Genomic DNA, 9,045 nt, shown 5'->3' with positions numbered 1-9,045 from the left:
TGAATTGGTATATCTGCTATACGGAGTGGGATGGAAACAATTGGACGATTACATAGAGTATCTTTAAAATAAACACTATCATTGAAATGTTAATATTTACTAACCCTGACCCAACGGTATTGCTGGCCAGACCTTGGATGTATGTATGTACGTATGTACATATGTGATACCAGGTCGATCGTTTCCTATTAGAGTTTGCCAATTTTTCTAATTTCATTGTTGAAATGGTTCCTCACTAAATTGGCCACCATTCTTTACCATTCGTCAAAACAAGTAATTTTGGCCTCCTTACATTTCATAAAATTATTAATATTTTCAGATTTTATATTCAAATTAACGGTATATACATATCTCAAAGAAACTCTCAACGACTTTTACTTTCGAAATAATTACGGAAAATTACGCTTTGAAAATTACGAAAATTTTGTATGGGAACTTTTGATCGAAACGGCGACTTTAAATTCTCGTAAATCAGTCAAAACTTATCATAATCCACCCAAATTAGGTTTAATAGGTGAATATTGAGTGTTTTTTTTTATTTTTAAATAGTAAAAAACTTAAACTTTTTCCAAAAAAAGATATATAAAAAACCCTCACTTCTTTTAAAAATTTTTTTTAGATAAATCGATCGGTTGGAGACACATTATATTATTTAAAATCAATGTTTTTTTTATTTAACGTTGCCTAGATACGACGAAAGCTCTCCACTAGGTCCATAGATGAAAATCTGAAGTTCAAGTTTTTCGCTCGGCCTTGATGTACATATGTACATCTACCTATACAGAAGGGCTGCCATACGTTCCGGTAGACCGGGACAAGTTCCGGTTTATAGATTTGTATCCCCATGATTCAGTTGTCTCAGTTTTCTATCTAGCAGTCAGTTTTCACCGTGTGACTTATTCGTATCACAAAGCCGTGCGAAGGGTTTATTAAATTTATTACAAGCTTTTTAATATTATAATTTTGTCCACTCATCTTCTTTGCGACCTTCCTTTCACCCTTTTACATTTTATCGGGTACAATTCCAGTACTCCCTTTGTCCTATGATACCAAAATGAAAATACAAAGTGCTTCTACAGTTCAGTTTTTAATTGTATTTGAAATCGTGAGTGTTTCAATTCTATTTTCAATAATTAAATTGCATATCGATAATAATGGCAGCTCTAATCTATTGGAACTAAACCATTCCAGAATTTTACAAAAAGTCTAAATATTATGTCGAAGAAAGAAATGGACAATGTTTGACAATGCTATACTACGTACATACATACATAGAACTTTCATGCATATGCATATATACTTATCTAGCCCATTAGCTTATTCCTTGTTAAAATTCTCACATTAAATTATAGGTTTGATCATCAATACTTTGACCACGTCTGATAATTCGCAGTCGATTAATTAAAATGTGTCGTTCATTTTATTAGTCTAAGCATTTGTTATGTTAGATTGAAAAGATTAATTAATTGAAAGGTTATTCGAATGGTTCATTAAAACGAAACAAATTAATACTCTTTCCGTCGGTATATTCGCTAGGGCGTATCCAGCTCAGGATAATAATAACGAACGGAACAGGACGCTTCAGCAATTTACTTTGGGTGTCGCTTTACCCAGAAATTCAGCTGAAATTTGATATCCGGTACTAAAACAGACTTCCTGTTTTATTTCCCGTTATTTTTTTCGACACCCGTTAGTAGTCATTTCGTATCTAGCGCTCCCGTTTCCGCGCCGTTTACCAGACGTTTCCCAATTTTTCTCATAAATGAGCGGAAATTTTCGCATTTTTAGTCCGCCGATTTTATTGTTGCTTTTGTTTTGTAGTGATGCATTATCATTCTATGGAAATTTACATCGACGTGAAGTCAATAGTATGATGCCATCACAGAGTGTTCGCCGCATGATGGTATTATGCAAAAGGGTTTGAATGTATTAATACCAATTACGGTGTGCGCGTCGCAATATGCGAAATACTCATCGTTGCATTTTGAATATGTATGTACGTATGTTCGATCGAAGTATTCGTACTGTGGTTCGACGATTTGCAATCGGGAATATTATTAAAATGTCTATTTGTGAAGCGGAATATGCGTCTATGAATATTTTATTGCGACTCGTTGCAATTCATCGGTCAACATACATTGTATATCAGAATACGTATACATAAATTTCGCCAATAATATTATATAGCAATCGTGGCATGTAGATTTTGCATTTTATTTAATACGACAGTGTTTGCAGATTGATGAACAATTTCCGGATGACACGCGTCAATCAAACGTCAATGTGGTGATACTGATGAAAACAAAGAATTCGATAACGTTTTAATTTATAACCGATATTTATAACTTTGATTTATTTTCACTAAATTTATGTTATATATGTATGTACATATACAATATATTCAATATATAATATGTAGTTGTAATAAATAGATATAAATATATTTGATCACCTTAAATTTTAATTATATTATTTATCTCTTAGTTATACATATGAACATACAGTACATAATATGTGGTTTTCACGTTATTTATTATTTTTTCAATATGCTTTTTTGCTTTTATATTTATTATTCTTCCACGAAAAGTCTTTATAAAATTAAAAGTAAATGCTTTAAAGTTCTTATTAAGTTGAGTTATAAAATTATAATGCTTTTGTTTGGGAGATAATATTGAAATTTTAAGTATATAAGTATTAAAATACTTCAAACATAATAAAACTTTTAATATACTCATAATATAATATTGTATATTAATATAATATTATCATAATATAATATGTTATTCACTTCGCGGTACATGTGCTAATATGAAAAAATATAATAATATACTTATATAAGTGATTTGACCTACATTTCGTTTATCTCGTGTTGCGATCGTACAAGTTGAAATCGCATAAGTGTAATTGCACACCGTGTAACTGTTAAGTGAATTTCACCTGATTATTATCTGCGCGAGACATTGAAAATATCAACAGATCTCGAGAATCTCGATAAAAATATCTTTTTGATATAAAAATAGATTAACAGTTTGAGCAACGCCGACGCAAAGAGTTCTCAACTATAAAATTGTCATTATTGTCACTCGTTTTCGTTCGTAATTACATACAATGCAATTCAATTATATGTATGTATGTATGTATAGGTATATTAAATTTTATATTACATATGTAGATATATTATTTGTTTTTTTTTTATATCCGTATAATATATTATTATATAATTTTAAGTAAATAGTTTTTTAGTTATTTTTGGCGACTCGCAACTTCTATACAAAACCAAAGAAAATTTCTCAGAATTTAAATCAATCTTGAATTTTAGAATTCGTATATTATTCTATTATATTCTTAAGAAAGCATTCTTTGAATTTGAATACTTATTAATTCAGTTTACTTACCATTATAAATTTAAACTTTGGCAAAGTTTTCTCTTCTTCTTCCAAGTCAAATGTAACGATTTATTTATATTGATTCGTTTTAAATATATTCTAATTTCTGTTTACATATTTCGTTACAAATGTTAGAATGAATATATACATATAATATGTATAGGAATGAAAATTTTCGACGTTAACATTACGTACATACATATTAACCACAAATGATTTGTGACTAATGCCACCGATTCGTTCTTCGCGATTACTCACTCGAATGCGAATAATTCGAAACATGCAAACCGACATAAACAAACACTCGGATAAAACGACGACTATTTTCCATAAATCCAATAAATAAAAGTATTTAATCAAATTCGGGTTTTTTTTTCTCACACAAGATTAAAGGAAATAAAAAAGCGCATTGTAGCATCCGTCGCTGGCACGATGCCCACGATTGTGTGTCAAACATTAGTCAACGAAACAAGATAGACAACGAACTTGAACTTGAAAGTTTTTAAGATACCTTAAGAATAGCTCGTGAACCGAAGATGTGCCGATGAATAAATTATTAAACTTGTCGAAGAATATCTACTGTATGTATGTTTACGACTGACTTTTGATGATTGAACTCGCGTGAACATTTGGCTCGATTTTTTAAAAATATATGTGTATACATATATGTATGTATATATAATCTTCGTAAATTATTTGTAATTGTGTATGTGGTTTCTCACACTTAAATATACTTGTGTTTGTGTGTGTGTGTGTGTGTTGTATAAACGAGTGCACATGCGCCAAACGGCAGTGCAGGGCCGTAGAACGCCAGTGCTAAACCAGACCGTGGGGGCGTCGCACGCCTCTGCGCAACTGAGACACATCTTCACAACGGATCGCCGATTTGACAGCATCCCGACACAATGAGCGACACGTGTCCCAGACAGGGGCGTCCTGGAGGACACTACCTCACCAACTCGCCGAACGCCGCCCTCGACAAGACCATCCTCACCAAGTATATCGATCTGCCCGTGCCCGGCAAAATACAAGCCACCTACGTGTGGATAGACGGCACAGGCGAAAACGTCAGATCCAAGGACAGAACGGTCGATTTCATACCGACTGCCCCAACGGATCTTCCCGTTTGGAATTTCGACGGCAGCTCGACCAGTCAGGCGACGGGAAAAAATTCGGACGTGTTCCTATACCCGAAGGCGATATACAAAGACCCGTTTCGACGCGGCAACAATATACTGGTCATGTGCGAGACGTACGACAGCAATTACGAGGCGACGGAATCCAATCACAGGAAAGGATGCGAGGAAGCCTTCCAACAGTGCAAGGAGGAGGAGCCCTGGTTCGGCATAGAGCAGGAGTACACCCTTTTAGACTCGGACATGAGACCCTTCGGCTGGCCGCCGGGTGGTTGTCCTCCTCCCCAAGGACCTTACTATTGCGGAGTCGGGGCCAATAAAGTCTTCGCTAGGGATCTGGTCGAAGCTCACTACAGATGTTGTCTATACTCTGGAGTCTCAATATACGGAAGCAATGCTGAAGTGATGCCGTCGCAGTGGGAGTTCCAGATAGGACCTGCCGTTGGTACGGCGGTTGCCGACGATCTTTGGATATCTCGCTTCATTCTGCACAGACTGGCCGAGGAGTTTGGCATAATTGTGAGTTTAGATCCGAAACCGGTCGAGGGATGGAACGGGTCCGGCGCTCACACGAACTTCTCGACGAAGAAGATGCGTGACGAGAACGGCATCATTGAGATCGAACGGGCCATTGACAAGCTGTCTAAAGTTCACATGCGACATATCAAAGTCTACGATCCTCGAGGCGGGAAGGACAATGAGAAGCGGCTCACTGGGAAATTCGAAACGTCTAGTATCAACGATTTCAGTGCAGGTGTAGCCAACAGGAAATGCAGTATCAGAATCCCGAGGAACGTGGCCGAAGACAAGAAAGGATATTTGGAAGATAGGAGACCTTCGTCCAATTGCGATCCGTATTCCGTCGTAGAGGCACTGCTCAGAACTGTTTGTCTCAACGAATAAGCACACAATTACTGTCTAAACAAATCGTACAATTTATATATATATACATATGTTTGAAACATATCATTGTTGTATTATGTTTATTTGTTATCCTCTTTTCTTTTAAAAAAAAATAATGATATGTTTAATGTAGTCAATAATACAAACAAATATAGACTGATAAATTTATTATTATTAATGTAATATATGCATAGAAATAAAAATGAATGAATTAACAGTCGTTAAAGTTAAAATAATTAAAAAGCAAAAAAAAAAACGAGCGGTGCCAATTTATCTAAATCAATTGAATATTTTTAATTGTTAATTGGCTTTTATTAGAATAATGTTCGCGAAATGATTCGACTGTATAATAATAAATTATATATACATACATATTGTTGAATAAATTTTTATGAATATTCATGTGTTTTATTTTATTATTTTCTAACTGATAATTTTATTATGCAACATTATTATTTTAATGGATGAAAGCTATGTACCACATTTCTACGAATTTTAGATTAGGGATTCTTGGTATAAGATAAGGGAGTATATCATTTGATCGAAAATACATAAATATACGTCATTCCATTGAACAAAATTGATTTCATAGAAATATATGTGTACATATGTACATACACGATTGTCGATGCATTTTATCACACTTTTGATGAATCCAATTAATATTTTCAGAACTATCCATGCAAAATAGGAAAAATAAGAGTCACATTGATGGATTGTTGTTTAATTGGTAAACAGGAAGGAAGATAACAGTAATCAAGGTCAAAATGGGATCAATATTGTTAAATCACATTAGAACACGTACATGTGTTTGTTACGCTTTATCTTTTCCTTTCCGATGTTTTGCTTTTTCCTTTCCTCGTTCACAATTTATACGATACAAACAATGTTTGTATGTGGTCGGCAACAGGACTATATCGTACGTGATTTTCGTTCGACTCGGCGAAATTAGCCATACCTTTTGTATCTGGCAAATATGAGAAAGGTATACCCGTGTAATACAGGCAATAATCTTTCATGCTCAGGTCGTAGATATTATGTATATGCAATCCTTTTATCTTTATTCTATTTGCGCGCACGATACTACATTATTATCTGGGCAGTGTAAGCTAGGTGTTGCCATCGGAAAAACACCGATTTAATTTTTCGCTCCATTTGCAAAAAAAAAGTGTCACACGCTGAATTATCTTATATAATAGCGAGGACATGGTTTTAAATGCGATGTCGTTAACCGTCGTCATAGTGTTTTCCCACCATGGAGTTTTTCTGGGAATATTATATATCTAGCGCTAATGTGTTGATATAGGGGGTATCACGTGTATGTTGAGTGTTTGTGTGTATTTGGGTCGTTGACACTGAAAACATTAATTCCGAAAGTCATTTATACTATGCGATGCCAACGTGATCGCCTTTGTGTGTGTATCAAAAATAACTAGAATAAAACACTGGCACGACCGGGAAAATCTTCCATACTTCTTAACGTGAAAAGTGTGAATCACTCTTCGGTGGTATTCAATGACCTTGAACATTTCGAACGGATTACTTTTGGCTTATTTCAGCTGAGAAATTTCACGATTCAAATTGATTTTTTTGGTGTTACGAATGGACTCTTTTTGTTTTCCTAATGGACCAATGGAGACTTACAAATTGTCGTTTTGTAAAAATAAAATACTTTGAGGAAAATGTTAACGTTTATTTGCTTACATACATATACGTTATAAACATGAATGTTTACAAACTTTCAGTTTTGTATAAACTAAATTATTTTTATGGCTTGTATACTTTTGGATTCACTCTAATTACATACTAAATTACACATCGTGTATGTATTATAGATAAAAGTATTATTTTAGTAAAAATTCGACAACAATATTTTAACTGATTTGTACATACATACATACCTTCAAAAATATACAGCCGTGGACACATGTATTAGGCCACTTTTAAAATATGTCTTTGGCCGAAAATATTCGGGTATTTAAAACAGTCACTACATGTCTTCCAAAATTCCAAAAATGGACCTTCTGAGCTACCTTAAAAAGTGAAAAGGGAATGAAATATAAAATTAAAGGGAATGAAATAAAAAATAAGAAGAAAAATCTATAAGACATAATTAATCCTAAAAATACTGACGAGAAAAACAATGTGTGAACTAGATAATGATCCCTAGATCAGTAGCTATGAAGCATAGACCTAAGATGTGTTGTAAACATATTTAATTTATGATCAAAAAAAAAATGTATCAAATACTGAGGTTGTTTTTATGATTTAGCTAACGGTATTAATCAAAAGTCGTTAATATTATCGGAATATAGGTATATATGTAGGTTATAAAAAAGCCATTTAAAAATTGATACGATTGTTCAATTTGAAATTGCTTATGTCATCGAATTATTAAAAGGGCTCAAATTAAAAATTAATAATTTCGAATGTTAAATATTTATAAATGTACAAATTTCCTACTAATCACTTTTCTACAATTTTTTCTGGAAAATGATGAGAAATCACTTTAAAAATATCTTTCCAAAAATACACGACCTGCTTTGCATTGAAATATATTTACATATAGTGTAGTTTTCTGTCTATAAATTGCTTATATTGAAATAAATCCAATTATCTACAGTTATCTATTGGGTACAAATCAGATACAAATATACAATTTGAAATATTATACGTATTAATATTATTTATATCAATTTGTGCATATAATGACGTTATATAGTTATATAATATGTACATACATATGTATGTTTGTATATATGTACATACATACATTACGTATTTTAGTGACACTAGATTGATTTATTTCGATACATTTAACACGATAAATTTGATTAAAAAAATCAAACGATAATATGCAAAAGTGTATCGCTGCATCTTGCGAAACGGTTTGACAACAATCATTATTCACATAAAGCAAATGAAGATGGATTGTTACGATTTAAACTATTTGAACAACAGCGTACAAGCGCAATTAATTTAATACAAAAAGTAGAAAGAGATTGCAGGGGTCAACAATCAACTTGAATGAGTAATCATGCGAGCGTAATCAATGTGTTGCGTCAATGAAATCGTAAGAAAGCGATAGCGAAAACGCTTTTTTTTGCTATTTATTTATCTGTCATATAAAATGAGTGGACTTTTTTTGGCCGTTCTAAAGATTCCCGGTGATTCTATTTACATGTTTTAATGGCCGTTACTACGAACCTAAAATAAATTTCATATAAAACAAGAAATACACCGGTCGTTCGGCTCTTTCCAATATTTCCGTTCACACTCCAATCGACGATTTTTCACCGGTCTTTCGTATATTGAGAACATTTAATTACGCGTGTTCACTTTGAGTGTGAATAGTCTCGTGAGTGCTTACCGGACTGAAACAAATCGCGTGCAAAATCGCTCGATCTCAACATATTAACCCTTCTCGTACCACCGATCGGATCAATAACACGGTCAAAGTATGCGTGTTGTCGGTCGCTTATGTTTAATTTTTATTGTTAAAAATACGCTTTGTATGTATGCCAAACATTTAACTTCGACATTTTTAGTATGTTATTTATTAATGGTTCACTTGCCTTATCGCAAAAAAAATTACTAGCGGAAGTAAATATTAAATATAA

General features: G+C 33.2%; 1 pseudogene across 1 annotated transcript; it reads left to right on the top strand.

The window, feature by feature from the left end:
- Nucleotides 1–4,180: 4,180 nt before the first annotated feature.
- Nucleotides 4,181–5,823, top strand: LOC143913368 (glutamine synthetase 2 cytoplasmic pseudogene; annotated as a pseudogene). The gene has a single exon (XR_013260706.1). The product of XR_013260706.1 is annotated as a glutamine synthetase 2 cytoplasmic pseudogene (transcript).
- Nucleotides 5,824–9,045: the final 3,222 nt, after the last annotated feature.

This window comes from Arctopsyche grandis, chromosome 6, assembly GCF_051622035.1.
Source record: "Arctopsyche grandis isolate Sample6627 chromosome 6, ASM5162203v2, whole genome shotgun sequence".
Taxonomy (NCBI): Eukaryota; Metazoa; Arthropoda; class Insecta; order Trichoptera; family Hydropsychidae; genus Arctopsyche; species Arctopsyche grandis.
This window is presented reverse-complemented; position numbering and strand designations above follow the sequence as displayed.